Below are 21,227 nucleotides of genomic sequence, written 5' to 3'. Positions count from 1 at the left end.
AGATCAGGAAATAAAAAGATGTGGGAACATGCTATTTCTTTCCCAGAGATATCAAGCCGTTTCTTCTTTGCATCATGAAGTGATTGCTCTAACTCATTTTCTGGGGATTTGGGGGATCATAAAGTGGACCTGGAGCTACTCGTGAGGACCTAGCCAACGATCATCATATGAAGATGAGGACTTTGGATCATAACGTGGACCTGGTGCTTCTCGTGAGGATCTAGCCAACCACCTAGAAGCAGGTGCATCTGAAACTTCTTGACTGCTAACATGCGCCTCAAGTTCCAGTGTTGAGAAGTTGAGGCACTAGGCTCTGTTGGATTTGATGCCTTAGCCTTCTTTGATTTTTCTCCTATCTTCTTCATCTTCTCTAATGCTGGTGCACTAGTACAAATTGAGACTTTTAATGCCCCCATAGAAGACGGAAGATCTTTTCCGTGTGTGGTGCGGAACAACGGTCACACTCAATAATTTCGACCGTATGTGCACGATCGAGACAGTACTGGCAGCGGGTACAAGGCACATGTAGATGCTTTTGGGACCGTAACAGAAAATTCGCACATGGCTAAGCCCGTATTAAGTGTCAACGTAGACACCCACCATCGCAAACGATGACCATATTTACCGTCGTGTGTAAACTTTTTGTATTATTTTTCTTGAATGAGCCCGTCTTGTTTTCTTCTACTCCCTCTCTCATAGTTTATTAGGCGTGCGCGTACTCCTAGATCGCAAATTTGATCAAGTTAGCATTAGTTATATGTTATAAAAATAATATCATTAGAAAGTTTAGATGTTCTATTTTCTAATGATATAATTTTTGCATCATATAATTTAAATTATATAGGTTAAATTGACGACCTAGAAATACAGGGAAGACTAGTAAACTGAGACGGAGGGAGCTAGTACCATCCCAAACGCTAATAAATTAAAAGCCGTGTGTATTTCCTCCTCCTGGTATTCCATCGATGTGTGTGGCCTGGCCTCTCCGCCATCCTTCCGCGTGCCACATATGTGTCGTCTACGACTCAACTTCCTTGGCTGAGCTACATAAAGCCCCCCTCGCCGCCGCCATGTTGGCACACACCACCACCACGGTAGACACACAACACTTCGACATGGTTCACAACATAAGACCGCTCGCCTCTCTTGCGTCTGACAGCGCCCGCCTGCGTAGCGTCGCCCTGTTGATCAGGCATCTCCGGCGGCGGAGGAGGGACAAGCATCTCCGGTCACGGAGGAGGAGAAGTGATGACACCAGATTCACTAGGATACCAATTTATTGAGACTCCAAGTGCAAATTGTATGCAAGGGCTTCTTCCCGGCAAGGGTGAGTCGAGGGTTTATATCAAACTCTCGGTAAGCTGCAGTAGGAATTATACTTCTCTTTCCTCTTCTAGCAACCTACAAAACAAAATAGTATTGCCTTGTGTCCCCAACTCCACCAAGTGATTATTAATCATAAGGTTTCATATTTAGAATTGAAAACAAATAATAAAGTAAAGTAAACAAAGTAAATATACTGCAAAGCAAATAAAGTAAATGCAAAATGAAAGGTAAAATAAATGCTATCAAGAATAAAGTGATATGGTAATGGTATTGGTGTAGCTTATGTGAAGGAACAAATGGAAGAAAGATAAATGTTTTTGTATTTTCGGATTAATTAAGTGCTGAAATTGCAAGGCTATGTAATGTAAGTAAAAGTTATTTCTTATGATAGAAAAATGAACCATGATTCATGGCTTCACTTGTCTACTCTCTTATAAGCATGATGGACTCAAATAGGTTCTATAGATAAGTATAGATTTGTAACTTCAACTGCACTAAAGATTGATGTTCTCTGCAATGTTCTTATTTTTTCACACCCACACAGTTTGATCTATGCTTGTTCAGTGGAGCCAAACCAACATCACTTCACACTCTCCCCTCCCCTCTCAGTCTCTCCTCTCTGCCGCCCCTTTGGGAGTCAAATAAGAAGACCCGGATGCGCTGCACAGATTGTATAGAGTAGTAGTAGGGTTGGTGTGTCGGCGTCTGTTCTTCATCAACTTCCAGGCCGATGTGCCAACTTGGAGGCCTTCCTACTGCTTCAATGTGGCAATTCCCATTTGCTTTCTCCCAAGTGGTGTAGTCCTAGGCGAGGGTTCGGATGGCCGTGCTTCGAAGCTTCGATCTGAGCTTTGTGGAGAAGGACTTGATCAAAATTTTGTTTTCTACTCTAGTGTACTTTTCTCTTTATCGGGGGACTTTTTTGCAATTTCTAGTTTAATTGTGGTCCTCATTATAATTTGTAACCCGGTAACAATTAATGCAGTGACTCTCGGTCCTTTGGGGCTGATAGTTGTTCAAAAAAAGTAGAGTCAAACCGGTCCGGGCGTGAAAAAATAGAGGGAAGCCACAAACCACATGCCATCTCCCAAAAATATTAGAAGGGGTAAAAGTGACACAATTTCCCTAAATATAGGGTGCCTAGGATGAAATTCTATTGAATTTTGTAATTCGTGAAAAATGTGGAAATATAGGGTAAATAAATTGAATGCACTACTTGATTATATATTATGAACCAGCAGCCCATGCAATTCTATGAAAATCTACACTTTACCCAAGGAATTAGTTCATGATCACAAGGATTTTTTGATTTCTTTTTGGTGTCATGGGATCGTTATTTGGTTCCAGCATTTCCCTACTAATGTCCCCCGTGGGGTTCAATATTGGAGAAGAGAGACATCACTCTAAAGGGTGTATCTTGTTGCATAGAACTAATTCTCGGTCTAGTGACAATCAACTTAATTTTCGTACTACTAAAAATTGGCTTAATTCTTAGCCTACTTCTAGACCCTTGGAATGCATCGTGATTTGTGTTATACATGAGTTGCAATATGTGCTTCAATTGAGATTTTTGCGGTTCGTAGGATATCACGACTAAAATTTTATTACTTACATATGAGTTGCAGCTGAAAAAATGCATTAAAACCATTAGATTGCTTCATTATTCATGTTAGTCATGAGTTATGACATTTTAACTTGGATTCAACGACCCCAACTAACTAACTGCAATAGGGGTTAGCAACTCCCCTAGCCATATGACCTTACAAATAGCGCGGTACAACATAGAACGTTCATGATTAAGGTTGTTTCCCCGCAAGGTTCAGCATTGTGGAAAATAGACATCAGAAGCAATTCATATTATCGAGGTGTATGTTGGGAGCACAAGAAAAGAAAAATCAAGTTAGGATGAGAAAAATCATATTATCGAGGTATATACGGCCTCTCAGTTCACCTCACACCATATAGAGAACTTACATTGACAGTTCAAATACTAAAAAGGAAATTTGTTAGTACAGGACTTCCTCAGGGTATCCCGGATCGGACAATGGCGGCGCTACTGGTGTCCTTATCCTTCATGAGGGCATTTGTTTTGGGAGCAACTGTTGGATAGTGGAGCTAGGACATGGAGTGGTGCGTTTCTACCACGTCGAAGTTGACGAGTCTCGGCGGCATGGTGCAGCGCGGCCTCGTTGATGGCCGCCGTGTGATGCACTCACTGATGAGGACATCCCTACTACACCACTACCTCCGTCATTGACAAATGAAGATGAACCTGCTGTGAAGCTCAAGTCCGATGAAGTTCGGATTGGACCAATTACAAGAGCTCGTGCGAAGCTACTTAAACAACAGGTGAACTTGTTTCTAAACGATACTTTGATTGATGAGAACTTTATACTGCCTAAGTCCTATTACTTATGTATCATCAGGTATCAAGAGGAGACGAGCATCGCACGAGGAGAGGAGCAGCTGGACATGAAGACGGACGTCAAGATGGACGTGAAGCTGGACATGAAGATATCTCATGGACGCGCGAGGGAGGAGCGGGAGGCATGCGCGAGAGGAGAAGTCGACGTCCAGGCCGGTCCAGCACCTGGTTAGACCGGCCTCCAGACCGGCCAACCCGGTCCCTGGCCCGGTTGACCGGCCGCCAACCGGACGGGGATTTATCGTACCGGGCAAAAACCGGAATTTTGCGAACTTCCCGGTTGGCGACCGGTTGACCGGATCCCACGCCGGCCTGCCCGGTCACTGGCCCGGTTGACCGGATTCCAGACCGGATCTGTCCGAGTCTGTCTCGACCAGAACTATTCTGGGTCGGTTTTACTTGTATTTTTCGACCAGAACTCGTCCCGGACGCCTATATAAGTGCCTTGGACGACCCCCTAGCTGCTTTAGACCAAGTTTAAGATAAACCCTAGTTCATAGTTGTTTGCTAAGCAAAACTATTGTTCCCCAACTATCCAATTCGTTGCGATCTGGAGTTTTATGCTACTGAAAGTTTGTGTGATCTGTTGTTCCATTGGGGATTAGAAGATTGCAATCTACCGCTTCGTGGTTGTCGGCTACGTGCGCAAGTGTGTGGAGTTGCGAATATCTTGCAGGGTTGAGAGCTGTTGCATTGGCATCAGGAATCAATCGAGAGACTTCGTCGCGTCATACAAGTTATCCTCCTCATCATCATCGATTTCATCCGCTGCTAACATCACGTGTTCATCAACACCCGTCGCTTACTGAGAAGATCGGGCCACCCCTTATCATCTTGGTATCAGATTTCCAGTTTTCCTCGGTAAGCCATCCACAATCCACCCCATAGTTGAGTTGTGAGTGTTTTCCTATCCAGAAAAAGCCATACAAAGTTAGGGTTAGGGTTTGCCATAGCCTTAGATTGCACTAATTTCAAGTTTTAGTTGCTTTTCGTAGTTGTTTTTGCGTATCTTTTCTTTCCATCTAGTATTTTTAGGGTTGGAGTCTATACTATCATCTTGTGTTGTCATATCAAGTGGTGTCAGTTTTGTTACTCCGAGTCCACATAGCGTACAGTGTGCTTGTTCCCAACCATAGACACAGCCTATCGATATAAAGTGACTAGGAACTTCCCCAGAAGAGACTAGTTTTACCGCTCGACAGGCTGCTCGTTAGGTTATCGGTGCTTTGCATAGTTCTGTTGGCCGTGTTATCAAGGAGTTGCGTCAGAAAAATCAAAAAAAAAAGAGAAAATTGAAAAGAAGCAAAAAGAGCTACATAGCTGCGTGTGTTATACAAAAAGAAAAATCCAAAAACAAAAGTGAAGTGCTAGTTGAATCAAGTGAAGGTCTAAGTTTACTTTACTGCACCCGTAGTTGAGCAATCTTGTGCCTGTCTCGTTGAGCTTTGCTAGCGTCTCTCTAGTGCATTGCAACCTTTTCCACATATAGTTGCATTGCCCCATTATATCGCCTTGTGTGAGTATCATTGGTTGTCTACGGTCAGCGCTAGAGCTTGTTATTGGTGCAAATAGGTAGCCCACCTACAGCCCCACATATATCCTGTTTTGTCGTGTGATTGTTCTTATACCCTTGATATTCGCTTCGCTACATCCGTGCACTAGTCCGTCAATCCAAGTTGGTAAGCAATACTAATTCACTTTGGAGCGGTAAGATTTACCTTTCTTATCGAGTTTTGAGTGAGTTGTGAGAGTACCACCAAAGATTTTTGTTTAGTGCACTAACCTACTAATCATGTCTTCTACGGAGAATGTTGATGTGATGCGAGAAAAGGACGCCGCTACACCAGTTATTTGGCGTGAATTTGAGGCACTTCGTGATCATATGCAACGTGAAATACGAGTTGCTAGTGATGTGTTGGACAAGGATATTCAGGGTGTTCACTTGAAGGTCGATGAGGCTACTACAGCGGTTAATACCGTTCAAACATCGGTCACGACTCTTCAAGCATCTATACAAGCTTTGACAACCGCCATTGGTGAGATACGTACAATGGTGCAACAACAACCACTACTCGATGAAGATGGCGAGTGTGCAAGGTGACAATGCCGAAGCTGCTAATGCTCAAGGGCGTGGTGTTGGTCGTGGTCTTGGACGTGGCGTTGGAGATGCGTTCCGTGGTCATGGTTTTGTCCCCGTCGGAGCCCAACGTGTTCTACAACAACAAGACGATGGTTTGGGTAAACCCAAGTTCTCAATTCCCAGATTTGAAGGAGGTACTGATGTTGAAGAATATCTTACATGGGAGCTGAAGATTGAGCGATTATGGCGTTTACATCCTGACTATACTGAAGATAGGAAGATCAAGCTTGCTTCCTCTGAATTTGATGGCTATGCATTGCGTTGGTGGGATGGACTTGTGAGTTCTCGAGAAGAAGATGGTGAGCTGCCTATTATCACCTGGCGTGCTATGAAGGCGGCAATGAGAGCTCGTTTTGTGCCTACCAATTACTTGCGTTCCGTCTTTGACAAGTTGACCCAATTGAAACAAGGTGTGTTGACAGTTGATGCTTACTACATGGAGATGGAGATGCTTATGCAGCGTGCCCGTGTCCGTGAGTCTCTTGAGATGACACTACAGAGATTTCTGAATGGTCTCAGATTTAACATCAAGGGCATTGTGCGTCATCACACTTATGCTACTATGAATGAGTTGCTACATCATGCACGAGAAGCTGAGTCACAGTTGGCTGAAGAACTGCAAATGAAGGGCCGTGCTACAGGCGCTGGGCGCTACACACCCCGCGCGCCGACCTCCATGGCGCCATCTACGCGCCCTGCGGATGTTCCTTCTTCGTCTAGCAAGCCGGTTTCTAGTGTCACCAACACAAAGAAGCCCGCTCCTGCAGCAAGTGGAACTAGTTCTAACATGTCGACAACGCGCAATCGCGATATGGCTTGTCATACATGTGGTGGCAAGGGTCACTTCAAGCGAGATTGTCCTAACCGCAAAGTTATGATCATTAATGAGGACAATGAGTATGAAACTGGAGATGATGTGGATCCAAATGCTCCAGATGAGGATGATTATGACAGTGATGGGTTTGATGATTTCCCTTCTGAAGCTCAAACCATTGTTGTCTCGCAGCGTGTTCTTAATGTGCAGTCAAGTGCATCTACACAGCGCTGTAATTTGTTCCAAACAAAGGCACTAGTTGGTCCTGATAAGGCTTGCAAGGTCATTATTGATGGCGGGAGTTGTCGCAATCTAGCAAGCAAAGAGTTATGTGCCAAGCTGAAACTGAAGTATATACCGCACCCGCATCCATATTATATTCAGTGGTTGAGCAATAATGGTGAGATGAAGGTGAGCCACATGGTGCGTGTTGATTTTGAGATTGGACCGTATAAGGATTCCATTGACTTTGATGTGGTTCCTATGACGGTTTGTTACCTCGCTGTTGGGCCGGCCATGGCTCTATGACCGTTCCGTGCAACACAATGGTCGCGCCAATACATATCACTTGGAGTTCAAGGGCAAGAAAATTAACTTACAGCCTATGTCACCACAAAGAAATTGTCAATGAGTCTCGTCGAAGATTGAAGTAAACTTGGAGGATGCATCCATAGATAGGCGAGAGAATTGTAATGCCGTGAGTGATATAACGAAAAGTGAGAGAGTGAATTCCTTAGTCTCATTAGCCACCAAACAAGACATGAGAGAATTTAGTGAGGATCCTACAGCCATGCCTCTTGTGCTCATGTACAGGGGTACGGTTTTGGTTTCTAACGACATGACCCCTCTTCCTCTTGGTGTTTCTAATGTTTTGCAGGAATTCAGCGACGTGTTTCCGGAAGAGGTACCCGCAGGACTTCCACCATTGCGAGGTATTGAGCATCAAATTGACTTGATCCCCGGAGCATCGCTGCCCAATAGGGCGCCATATAGGACAAATCCCGAAGAGACGAAGGAGATACAGAAGCAAGTACAAGCGCTACTCGACAAAGGTTATATCCGCATAAGCCTTAGTCCTTGTGTTGTTCCTGTTATTCTTGTTCCTAAGAAAGATGGTACATGGCGTATGTGCGTAGATTGTAGAGCGATAAACAACATTACTATTCGATATCGTCATCCTATTCCCCGTTTAGAGGATATGCTAGATGAATTGAGTGGTGCTGCTGTTTTTACTAAAATTGATTTGCGTAGTGGTTATCATCAAATTAGGATGAAAGAAGGGGATGAGTGGAAAATCGCCTTTAAAACAAAATTTGGTTTATATGAGTGGTTAGTAATGCCTTTTGGGTTGACTAATGCACCTAGCACTTTCATGAGACTAATGAACCATGTTTTGCGTGATTTTATTGGCAAGTTTGTGGTTGTGTATTTTGATGACATATTAATTTACAGCCGCAATGAATCTGATCATATTATACATATTCGACATGTTTTGCAAGTGTTGCGTGATAGTAAACTCTATGGTAATCTTGAGAAGTGCACATTTTGCAAAGATAAGGTCATATTTCTGGGTTATGTTGTCTCTAAGCATGGAGTAGAAGTTATTGCGTCTAAAATTGAAGCTATTCAAAATTGGCCTACTCCCATGAATGTGAGTCAAGTTAGAAGTTTTCATGGTTAGCTGGGTTTTATCGCCGTTTTGTGCCCAATTTTTCTACTATTGCTGCACCTTTGAATGAATTGACTAAAAAGGGTGTTGTCTTTGAGTGGGGCGTTGCCCAAGATCATGCTTTTGATGAACTGAAACGATTGTTAACTTCTGCACCGTTGCTTGCACTTCCTGATTTCAATAAGCAATTTGAGATTGAATGTGATGCTAGTGGTATTGGAATAGGTGGTGTGTTGATGCAAGAGGGTCGCCCAATTGCATATTTTTCCGAGAAACTTTACGGTGCTAAGTTGAACTATCCAATATATGATAAAGAATTGTATGCTTTAATTAGAGTTCTTGAGGTTTGGCAACATTATTTGTGGCCAAAAGAATTTATCATACATTCTGATCATGAAGCTTTGAAATATCTGAAAGCCCAATCTACTTTGCATAGGCGTCTTGCTAAGTGGGTTGAGTTCATTGAGTCTTTTCCATACATTATTAAGCATAAGAAGGGAAAAGATAATATTGTTGCCGATGCTCTATCTAGGAAGACTATGCTATTAACCCATCTTGATGTTAAAATTCCTGGATTAGAGGTGTTATGTGATTTATATGCGATCGATCATGATTTTGCTGAACCATACCACTTGTGTGTTATTGGTAAAGCATGGGAAAAGTATCACATACACGATGGGTTCTTGTTTAGAGCTAACAAACTATGTGTTCCGAGAATCGTCCGTGCGTTTGCTCTTATTGCGGGAATCACATGCTCGGAGGTTTGATGGGTCACTTTGGGCGTGAGAAGACGCTACTCATGCTCGCTGATCACTTTTATTGGCCAAAGATGAGGCGGGACGTGGACAGGTATGTGAAGAGGTGCATTACTTGCAACAAGTCCAAGTCCAAGCTGAAGCCTCACGGTTTGTATACTCCGTTACCGGCACCTACTACACCTTGGGAAGATATTAGTATGGATTTTGTGTTGGGTTTGCCGCGTACTAAAAGAGGCAATGATTCTATATTTGTGGTAGTGGACAGATTTTCTAAAATGTCACACTTTATTGCCTGCCACAAAAGCGACGATGCGTCGCATATTGCTAACCTGTTTTTCAGGGAGATTGTTCGACTACATGGACTCCCGAAGACTATTGTTTCTGATCGTGATGTGAAGTTCATGAGCTACTTCTGGAAGACACTTTGGGGGAAGCTGGGGACAAAGCTACTTTTCAGTACAACTTGTCATCCCCAAACTGATGGTCAAACTGACGTGGTGAATAGAACCTTGTCACAACTGTTGAGATCCATGATCAAGAAGAACCTGAAGGAGTGGGAAGAGTGTTTGCCGCATGTGGAGTTTGCTTACAACAGGGCGGTACACTCTACCACGGAGCTGTGTCCTTTTGAGGTGGTGTATGGTTTCAAACCCATTACTCCACTTGACTTGTTGCCTTTGCCCATACATGAGAGAGTTAATAGGGAGGCATCCAAGAGGGCAGATTTTGTGCGTAAGATCCATGTGAAGACTAAAGAGTTGATAGAGAAGAAAGGCAAGAGCAATGCTGCAAGGATGAACAAGAAGCGCAAAGAGATGTTGTTCAAGCCTGGTGATATGGTCCGGGTACATTTTCGCAAGGATAGGTTCCCGAAGCCGCGGAAGTCTAAGTTGAAGCCTCGTGGTGCCTGGTCCTTACAAAGTGTAATAACCCGGAACATAGGAACAACGAAGGGTAGATTTAGAAATGGGATGTGCATTTCATCGCAAAACGGGGAAATTTTCGCGCCTTATTGCAACTAAACCTAAGAGGGATCGAGGTTCTCTCTCATTTTGCATCTAGGGTTAGGCAATGTGAGTTAGGGAAATTTCGACATGATCTCTTTTGTAACTTGTTACTTTGGGGAATGTTTGCATTTGATAAGTGTTAAACAGCTTAACTATAAACATCACACCATATAAACAATGAATTTAAAATTCAAACATAAGATATAATTCAAATCACTTTGAATTTCAAAGTGAATATCAAATAATATTTTATCAAGAATATGAACATTACATAATACAAAGCTCATAAACCAAAACTTGAGCTTTATTGATATACAACACAATTACAAAGTCTTTACAATATTCTTGATACAAGAATTGAGATATAATGAACGTAATAAAAGAAAAGGAAAATTACAAGTTTAATTCTAAACTAAACCAAACTAAGTGTCTTGAGGATGATCTTCTGGTCATATTCACCTTCAAACCTGCAAAACAAATAACAGGTACTAGCCAGAATACAAGTGTTAGCAAGATTCAGTTTAGACAGTTAGCAGAAATAACACAAAGTTCAGTTTGGACAGTGAAACTGTCACAGCACACTTGTGCTTGTCCAAAAATCCTGGACAGCACCAGATAAACATAGGCAGACCAGCACTGAGCAAGCCACAGGGGCTCAAGTTTCACCATATGAAGGCTGTTGCTAGCCAAGCAACATCAAGCCAATGCAAGGGGTGAGTCATAAAGTAACCAGGCTTGTGTGTCATGGCCAGGGAAGAAGTAGAGACCATATAAATAGCACACAAACCCTAGAACCAGTGCACAGTCGATCAGATAAGATCACCAGGTAAGGGTGAAGCAAGAACAAGCACAGTTCATCCAGTTCATAACCAAGAACAGAAACCAACACAACCAACTTAGCCACCAGGAATCATGGTGACCTGAGAAGATCAACCAGAATCTGGAGGTGAAGGGCTGTGAACAAAAACCCCAAGTCTGCATCAACCAAATATTTCATACTTGGAGCTGGAACAAGGTATACCAAGTTCCTGGACAGATCCAATGGATTTGATCCATCACATATGCATGAAATAAGCATGGGAATGAGCAGATGCTCATATGGGTAGATCATCACTTGGTTTTCACCAAGGATTACTGCCGGTCAAAAGCTACTAAAAATAGAAAGCATCTAGGTACAGATCTTGTACACAGAAACTAGCACATATGCACTGATGCACACACTAGCCGGATCGGATGCACGGATAGCACCGATAGATGAATTGCAAGGATTAGCAGCTAATAAGACTACACAAGTAAATCCTAAGCTATGAACCATCGATAAACCCTAGGTTTTCATCGAGCAAGCATATTGGCATTCATATCAAGTATGATTCCCAAATATGCAAGCAAAGGTTGAGTAGCCACAAGATCAAATTAAATAGGTGAGCAACCAATCAGTAGCAAGGCCACTGAGGTCACATCACATTTAGCACCATTTAAAGTAAAGCCAAATATAAGACATCATTATCCGAGTGGATTCGGATTCATTTGCTTGTTATATAATCATGAACAGACAAATTCAAAAACAAGCAAGTCATTTAAATCATCACCGCATAGGCAGTTCATCAAGAATCAGTTTACTCAAGCATGAATATGTACAAATTCATACTATTTATTGACGAGTAGCACACTCGTAGGGCAACACGAGCACCAATCATCGCATCTTAGCCACTCGGATCTAGTCCGAGTAAGCTAGAGCAAGCAATAGCACATGTATGCAGTAGCATAGTGATGCTTGAGCATCGGCATCACAAGGAAAGTGAATCACTTAGCCACGGTATTAATCGATAAGACAAGCATCGACATTGAATTGATCAAATGGATCAATTATAGCAAGCCAAGCTACACGGGGAAGTTAGCCAACAAGCAAGGAATGATCCAATGGATCATTGGCTTGCATAGATAGCACTCGAAGCATATCACGAGCACCACCGGCACACACACAAGTGTCACCGATGCATCACAAATACACCTAGACAAGCAAGTATGATATCCCCAGTAAGAATAAGCAAGCCACAATCAAGCATAGCATGGCATAGCAAGCTTTTGAGCAAGCACAGCAGAGCATGGCAAGTACAGAGCATGCTAGGAGCAGCAGAGAAGCAAGCACAGCATAAATAGCAAGCAAATCGACATGTGCCAGTACCAGTAAATGGTAATTGGGCCATGAGCTTGCAGTAGACAGAAGCACAGGAAGATTGCGCAGCAATAGCATGGCTCTGCGTGATCACAGGACCACCAGAGAGCAACAGCGCATGAGGAGGAAGAAGAACAGTAACAAGGGGAGGCGCACAGATATGGAGAAGAGGAAGAGGAAGTGCAGCAACTTACTTGCGCCTGGAAGCAGAAGCTAGGGCATGGCGAGGCAGTGCTCGCGCGGCCCTAACAGCTGCAAGTCCAGGGTAGGCGCCGACGTTACGCCGGCGAACCCAAACACGAACCAACACCACCGTAGCATGCACCTGAGGCAACGGCACGAGCACTGCGAGCAGCACCCGCGCCAGGTCAACCCCAGGAGCGCACCCATCGTCGGCGAGGACGAGAGCTCGCCGGAGTTCGTCGAGGCGATTCTTCCCGAGATCCAGATCGGAGGCGATTCGCCAGGAGAGGAAGAGAAGGGGAAAACTACGCGGACAGATCGATAGATCTGCACGCGGCGGTTCTAGTTCGGTAGGTGGCTACGGCGATGGCCGGAGCGAGGCGGCGGCCATGGCGGCGACGCCATCGCCAGAGCGTCGCGAGAGGTTAGGGTTAGAGGTGGACGAGAGAGAGAGAGGGCCGAGTGAGTGAGAGAGGGGTGGGCCGTTCGGCGCCACCGAGCCGCTATGGGGCAAGCCTTAGTGGGCTGTCCCATGGGCTTAGGTTATTGGGCTGGGCCCAATGAGGTCCAGGGGGTATTTTAGTCTTTTAACATTTAATAAAAAGCCAAAACTTTACCAAATTTTAATAAATCAAATACAAATCTAAAAATCCATTAAAAATTGGATTAATGAATGAAAAATAAACCTTAACAAGAATAAAATATGAAATGGAATTTATGAAACAAATTCAAAATTATGAATTTTCAGAATTTAAATAATAACTTGGAATTTTAAACTATTATTTCCTTGTATTTAAAAATTCAAGGAAAAATCTCAAATAAGTTCAAATACTTATTTTCAAACATTTCAAAATGAAATTCTAATATTCCAAGTCATTTCTATTGAAAAGGGTATTTTTTTCCAAGAAAAATACTATATTCCTTTTTATTCCAAAAACTATAGAAGTAACTCTATAATTTCAAATTATTTTTGGAATGACTAAGGAAATCATCAAGTAAAATAGTTTTACTTTGAATTGTTGTACTTTGTATGAATTACAATGATTAATACTTTTAAATCAATTGTAAATTACTCGTCGAAGACATAAATCTTAAACGCAACCCTAAATTGATATAACTCAGCGGGGTAAAGGGATCCAACATAAAATAATACATCCATGATTGCATTATTTGGATTTTATAACATTGTCTTTACCGGACAATGATGCTTCTTACAGAACCCAAGGTCCAGGTTCCATCAAACTGCACTATCTCGCAGTCCACAGGCAAGTTCACCCTTGCTCATACCAACTTGAGTATTTTCTATTACTTTAATGCAAAGCTATATACTTATCACTCCTGCATCGCAAATGAAATGTTACTTTCCAATTATGAATATGACTATGTGGCTGGCAATGGAACCATGGTATGTGTTGATATGGTGGAGGTTCCATTGCAATGGGTTATATCACCCTAGGATTAATTACCAATGCCGTCCAGTGATTCTAGCGCCATACAAACCGCGTTGACCATGAGATCTATAATGGCTCTGGGGAAGCCAGCTTTATCTTTTCCCTTCTGCACGCCAACGGATTGGTAGAGCCGGTGGGGTGTTGGAGGCACTGCCGCAATAGGTTGGGATATCCTTTTAAATCCCCATCCATTAGTGATGATAAGCTCTACCATCTATGAAGGATTGTCCGGAGTACACCGTGAGTAAAGCCGTATTATCGGGGGAAGTCTATCGGGGGTGTACGGTTGGACAAAAGGGTGGGTTTGCAGTCGCGGAGAAGGCGGTGTGGGCTTGGATTTTCATACCTGGCCTCACACCAAAGGAAGTGTGAACGGGGGCAAGTCCCTGCGGATGGCAAAAGGGGTGGAATCTCTTATGGGAAAAGTAACGCACCTCTGCGCAGTGTATCAAATTGTGGCTGTCACTCCCTGTTCCGGGAAGGGAACTCGCGAACGCGGCAGGAAAGGAACTCCACGAAGTTCTAGTCAACCTGTGAAGACTGACGGGCATAGTTTTCATAATAAAAGCAACCTTTTGAAGAAATGATTGCAAAACATGCATTGACCGGCGATTTCCCGATCAATGGTCGTAGCTAGTGCATCAAACACCTTTTTACTCTTTTAGAACTTGCCGAGTACCCCTGTACTCACTTTCTTTCGACACCCTTGCTAGACCGTGATCCGGAAGTGGAGGCCATCAACGATGGAGCACCGGAAGGAAGCTACGAGCTGGTCTACGAAGAACCCGATCTTACCGGCGGAGTGGAAGGCGTAGACTATGGGATAGTCTACGGACCGGATGACACGGAGGTGGAGGAGTAGTGACATACCCTAGCATCATAGAGCCGAGCAACGTAGAACTTACCTAAATAAGTTGTTGAGCTCTCTTTTATATATGGTTATAAGTTGTAATCGTACTTATGTAGTATCTTAGGGTGTTCTCATAGGACCTGTGAGAATACCAACTTGTTAAGACAATGTTTGTAATAAAGTATGGAGTGTTATGACCTGCAATGTTTACGTTGTACCACTCGAGGGATATGGCAATTTGTGAAGAAGTCCCTTCACAAAGATCATATCAACGACTTGTATACTACAACATGCGGTGGTATGCTCGGGTCACCGCAGTGCTGGTATCGGAGCAAATGTTGCGACCTTAGGTTGGAAAAACCTAGTATAGGGAAGAAACCTGTAGGAGTCTAGTAGAAATAGTAAAGGATTCTCTAGAAATATGGTGAGTATTCACTTGAGAATAGCAAAACCATATATTTTAGTGCGATAATTCTTTATTATAGCTATTATGATGCCTTATCACTACTAATATTCTGCTTTTGTATACAGCCATAATGGCGAACACTTTTCCTAAGAGGACTTTGAGGAAGGTTGAGGGTTGGCTTGGTGATTATGATGGACCAATCACAGCTCTCCCGTGTGGGATGCTCGAAGGAACTTCATTGTGATCCACGGATACCTGTTATCAAGTATACCTACTATGATGGGGAAATCCTAGCCAAGTGCGGAGTATCGGTCCAACTACCGACAAAGCTGCCGATGAGTCGTATAATGCCATACGGAGAAGCCAAAACTATCACCACAGACCTACCACATGGGCCTATTCAAGGCAATCCTTGAGATAAGGAAGCACAAGTCAGTAGAACTGCTATGTTCAGAGTTTTCTCATATACCTCATGCCGAGGAAGATGAGGATCCCACTCTGAATCATTTGGTGTTAGCACACAGAAGTCTTGAAGCTGCAGCATAGCACATGGATAGCTGTAAGTCTTTATTGACCACGATGTACCTTTTACACATGAAAATGAGGGGTGAGATTGACCACATGCTAGCTGAGTTTACGGACCCTGATAAAGTCCAAACTCGGATGCGTGATTTGAGGGCAGAACCACAACATACTACACCTTTCTTTAGCCTAGACAGCTATGTAGATTTGAGTGACCAATTGTCCCATAAAGATCCACTTACACCCAACTTTGTCCCACATTATCCACATGTGTCAGCATCATATGAGTCTGGATATGGGGGAGATGATTCCAGAAACCTAAACTGCTCCGAGTCACCAATCGAGAATTCGACTGGTTGGCGTTTCGGGGAACCATATGGGGATGAAGGAGAACCCATCACTTGTGAATCAGAGGATGAAGGAGGCGCGGTTAACCAGAATGTTAACCAAAGCTTTGGGCAGGAAGAGAAAGACACCAACTCCATTTCTTTAGATTTGGAGATGGGATTACCCAAAACATCCCAGTACGTCGTAGGTGAGAGTTCTGGAACCAAGAAAAAGAAGAAGAAGAAGATGAGAGGTCAAGTGAGTAGGAATCCCCCATGGATGGCAGAAGAAGGTGAGCTGTATCCCACTGGGGATACCTATGAGTCTTTATCCAGTTACTTTGGCATGACAGATCTCTGTCTCGGCACTTCGTCCGATTCAGACTACATACCTACTGGAAGGACCTTCATTCCGGACGGGGTCCGGAAGACAAACCGCTGTACCGGATGGACCCCAGGGATGTACGCGGAGGCGAGTTATGATGACGAGGATTAGAGCTCCAAGGAAGAATAAAGTAGTCTAGGTGGTATTGTAATAGAACGTATTTTAAATTCCCGTTGGCTTGGGCTTTGAGCCAAATAAGTGGTTTATATGTACCACATGTAATATAAGTGTGTATGTTATGTAATATACAAAGTATATGCATAATAAATGTTTGTTTTGGATTTGCTTCTTGATTTCATTGTGTGACTAGTTCTGGGCAATGAGTTGAGCTCAGAAAACATTTGCATGGTGTAATTATGAGTAATCGCTCTTTGTTACAGGACTAGGGGGACATGGCGTTAGTTGAAACTGAAGAGGCTCGACGAGAGCGGGAGGAGAGAGAAAAAGAGGAGGCCGATGCAGCAGCTAGAGCGGAGAATGCACCACCACCACACCCAATGATGCACCCAGACTTCCAACAGTATATGAGAGCAATGGAGGAAGATAGGAGGCGTTATCAGGAAAGTCAAAGCAAGAACATGCAAGACTTCTTTACCCAAGTCATCAATGATAGGGGTAATGAAGGCAAGGGAGTAACTTTATCAGACTTCCAAAATGCAAGACCACTACCGTTTACATCAGCTCCAGAACCAATGGACGCTGAAGATTGGCTTATGGATACGGAAAGGAAGCTGAAAACCGTTGGTTGCAACGATGAGGAGAAGATCAGATATACCACTTATCTGTTGTCGGGACCAGCAGCGTCATGGTGGGAGAATCTTGTAGCAAGTACACCCTCCCGATAAGGTGTTCACCCGGGAGGAGTTCAAGAAGAAGTTCCGGGATGCCCATGTTCCGGACAGCGTGGTGGAGTTGAAGAAGAGGGAGTTTGAAGAACTACGACAGAATACTGCACCTATTATGCAGTATGTTCGGGATTTCAACAGGTTATCCAGGTATGCACCTGAGGATGTTGATACGGAGGAGAAGAGGAAGAAGCGATTCATGAAAGGCATGAATCCATACATGAAGATGCAATTAAGGTTGGCACGGACTGCCGAATTCCAGGAACTGATTGACTCGGCAATCACTTTCGAGGATGATTACCGGCAAGTCCAAGAGGACAGGAGGAAGAGGGCTCGTATCGAGCCAAGGAAGTACCCAATCAATAAACCAATACCTGATCAGAGTTTCAAACCCCGATATCGACCTACTACTGGTAATCAATACAACCGGGGAGGTCAGAATCAGAATCCAATCAACCAGATCATCTGCAACAATTGTGGCCTGAGAGGTCATTTGCAGAAGGATTGTCAGAAACCCAGAATCATCTGTTATGGTTGTGGGAAGGAAGGACACATCAAGCCAGATTGTCCAAACAAGGCGTCTTGGAGCGGACAGAGCTCAGGAGGACTGATACGTCTCCGACGTATCGATAATTTCTTATGTTCTATGCCATATTATTGATAATACCTACATGTTTTATGCACACTTTATGTCATATTCGTGCATTTTCTGGAACTAACCTATTAACAAGATGCCGAAGTGCCAGTAGCTGTTTTCAGCTGTTTTTGGTTTCAGAAATCCTAGTAACGAAATATTCTCGGAATCGGACGAAATCAAGACCCAGGTTCCTATTTTCACCGGAAGCATCCAGAACACCCGGGAAGGACCGAGAGGGGGCACCGGGCCCCCGGACCATAGGCCGGCGCGGCCCGGGCCCCGGCCGCGCCGCCATATGGTGTGGCCACCCCTTCGACCCTCCTGCGCCGCCTCTTCGCCTATATAAAGCCTCCGTCGCGAAAACCCCGATACGAAAAACCACGATACGGAAAACCTTCCAGAGCCGCCGCCATCGCGAAGCCAAGATCTGGGGGACAGGAGTCTCTGTTCCGGCACCCGCCGGAGCGGGGAAGTGCCCCCGGAAGGCTTCTCCATCGACACCGCTGCCATCTCCACCGCCATCTTCATCACCGCTCGCTGCTCCCATGAGGAGGGAGTAGTTCTCCATCGAGGCTCGGGGCTGTACCGGTAGCTATGTGGTTCATCTCTCTCCTATGTGCTTCAATACAATAATCTCATGAGCTGCCTTACATGATTGAGATTCATATGATGATGCTTGTAATCTAGATGTCATTGTGCTAGTCAAGTGAGTTTTACTTATGTGATCTCCGGAGACTCCTTGTCCCACGTGTGTAAAGGTGACGAGTGTGTGCACCGTGTGGGTCTCTTAGGCTATATTTCACAGAATACTTACTCACCGTTATGAATGGCGTAGTGAAGTGCTTATTTATATCTCTTTATGATTGCAATGTGTTTTGTATCACAATTTATCTATGTGCTACTCTAGTGATGTGTTATTAAAGTAGTTTATTCCTCCCGCACGGTGTAATGGTGACAAGTGTGTGCATCCGTGTTAGTACTTGGCGTATGCTATGATCACGATCTCTTGTAGATTGTGAAGTTAACTATTGCTATGATAGTATTGATGTGATCTATTCCTCCTACGTGGCGTGAAGGTGACAGGGTGCATGCTATGTTAGTACTTGGTTTAGTCGTATTGATCTTTCTTGCACTCTAAGGTTATTTAAATATGAACATTGAATTGTGGAGCTTGTTAACTCCGGCATTGAGGGTTCGTGTAATCCTACGCAATGTGTTCATCATCCAACAAGAGTGTAGAGTATGCATTTATCTATTCTGTTATGTGATCAATGTTGAGAGTGTCCACTAGTGAAAGTCTAATCCCTAGGCCTTGTTCCTAAATACTGCTATCGATGCTTGTTTACTGTTTTACTGTGTTACTACTGCTGCGTTACTACTACTGCGTTACTACTGCTTGTTTACTGTCCTGGGCAAAGCACTTTTCTGGTGCCGTTGCCACTGCTCATACTTATTTATACCACCTGTATTTCACTATCTCTTCGCCGAACTAGTGCACATATTAGGTGTGTTGGGGACACAAGAGACTTCTTGCTTTGTGGTTGCAGGGTTGCATGAGAGGGATATCTTTGACCTCTTCCTCCCTGAGATCGATAAACCTAGGGTAATCCACTTAAGGGAAACTTTCTGCTGTTCTACAAACCTCTGCTCTTGGAGGCCCAACACTGTCTACAAGAATAGAAGCTCCCGTAGACATCAAGCACTTTTCCGGCGCCGTTGCCGGGGAGGAAAGGTAAAAAGGCACTCATACTCCGGTTCCAGGTAACAGTACTTTTCTGGCGCCATTGTGTTTGTGCTCGAAGCTATTTCCTTTAGATCCTGCAATTGCATCTTTTTGTTTCTTGTTTACACTAGTTCGGCATAATGGACAACAATGAGCTTCTTATTCTATTTCCTGATTTAAAACATGGATTGTTTGATGCGAAAATTAAAAAACCTATGAAATCTTATTTGCATGCTGGTAGTAATATTAGGATGAACGCTTTGAACACCATTGTTGATAATAATGTAGAAAGTTCTAAGCTTGGGGAAGCTGGTTTTCATGATCTTTTTAGTCCCCCAAGCATTGAGGAGAAAATTTTCTTTGATGATACTTTGCCTCTCATATATGATGATTATAATGATAGTGGTCTTTTGGTACAACCTACTATGGAGAGTAAATTTTATTGTGATTATACTATGCCTCCTACACTTGATGAGAATAATAATGATAGCTACTTTGTTGAATTTGCTCCCACTACAACTAATAAAATTGATTATGCTTATGTGGAGAGTAATAATTTTATGCAGGAGACTCATGATAAGAATGCTTTATGTGATAGTTATATTGTTGAGTTTGCTCATGTTGCTACTGAAAGTTATTATGAGAGAGGAAAATATGGTTGTAGAAATTTTCATGTTACTAAAATGCCTCTCTATGTGCTGAAATTTTTGAAGCTACACTTGTTTTATCTTCCTATGCTTGTCACTTTGCTCTTCATGAACTTGTTTATTTACAAGATTCCCATGCATAGGAAGCATGTTAGACTTAAATGTGTTTTGAATTTGCCTCTTGATGCTCTCTTTTGCTTCAAATACTATTTCTTGCGAGTGCATCATTAAAACTGCTGAGCCCATCTTAATGGCTAAAAAGAAAGAACTGCTTGGGAGATAACCCATGTGTTATTTTGCTACAGTACTTTGTTTTATATTTGTGTCTTGGAAGTTGTTTACTACTGTAGCAACCTCTCCTTATCTTAGTATTGAGTTTTGTTGTGCCAAGTAAAGTCTTTGATAGAAAAGTAAGTACTAGATTTGGATTACTGCGCAGTTCCAGATTTCTTTGCTGTCACGAATCTGGGTCTATCTCCCTGTAGGTAGCTCAGAAAATTAAGCCAATTTACGAGCATGATCCTCAGATATGTACGCAACTTTCATTCAATTTGAGCATTTTCGTTTGAGCAAGTCTGGTGGCCTAATAAAATCCATCTTTACGGACTGTTCTGTTTTGACAGATTCTGTCTTTTATTTCGCATTGCCTCTTTTGCTATGTTGGATGAATTTCTTTGATCCACTAATGTCCAGTAGCTTTATGCAATGTCCAGAAGTGTTAAGAATGATTGTGTCACCTCTGAACATGTTAATTTTTATTATGCACTAACTCTCTAATGAGTTGTTTCGAGTTTGGTGTGGAGGAAGTTTTCAAGGATCAAGAGAGGAGTATGATGCAATATGATCAAGGAGAGTGAAAGCTCTAAGCTTGGGGATGCCCCGGTGGTTCACCCCTGCATATTCTAAGAAGACTCAAGCGTCTAAGCTTGGGGATGCC

The sequence above is a fragment of the Lolium rigidum genome, chromosome 1 (assembly GCF_022539505.1).
Source record: "Lolium rigidum isolate FL_2022 chromosome 1, APGP_CSIRO_Lrig_0.1, whole genome shotgun sequence".
Classification (NCBI taxonomy): Eukaryota; Viridiplantae; Streptophyta; class Magnoliopsida; order Poales; family Poaceae; genus Lolium; species Lolium rigidum.
This window is presented reverse-complemented; position numbering follows the sequence as displayed.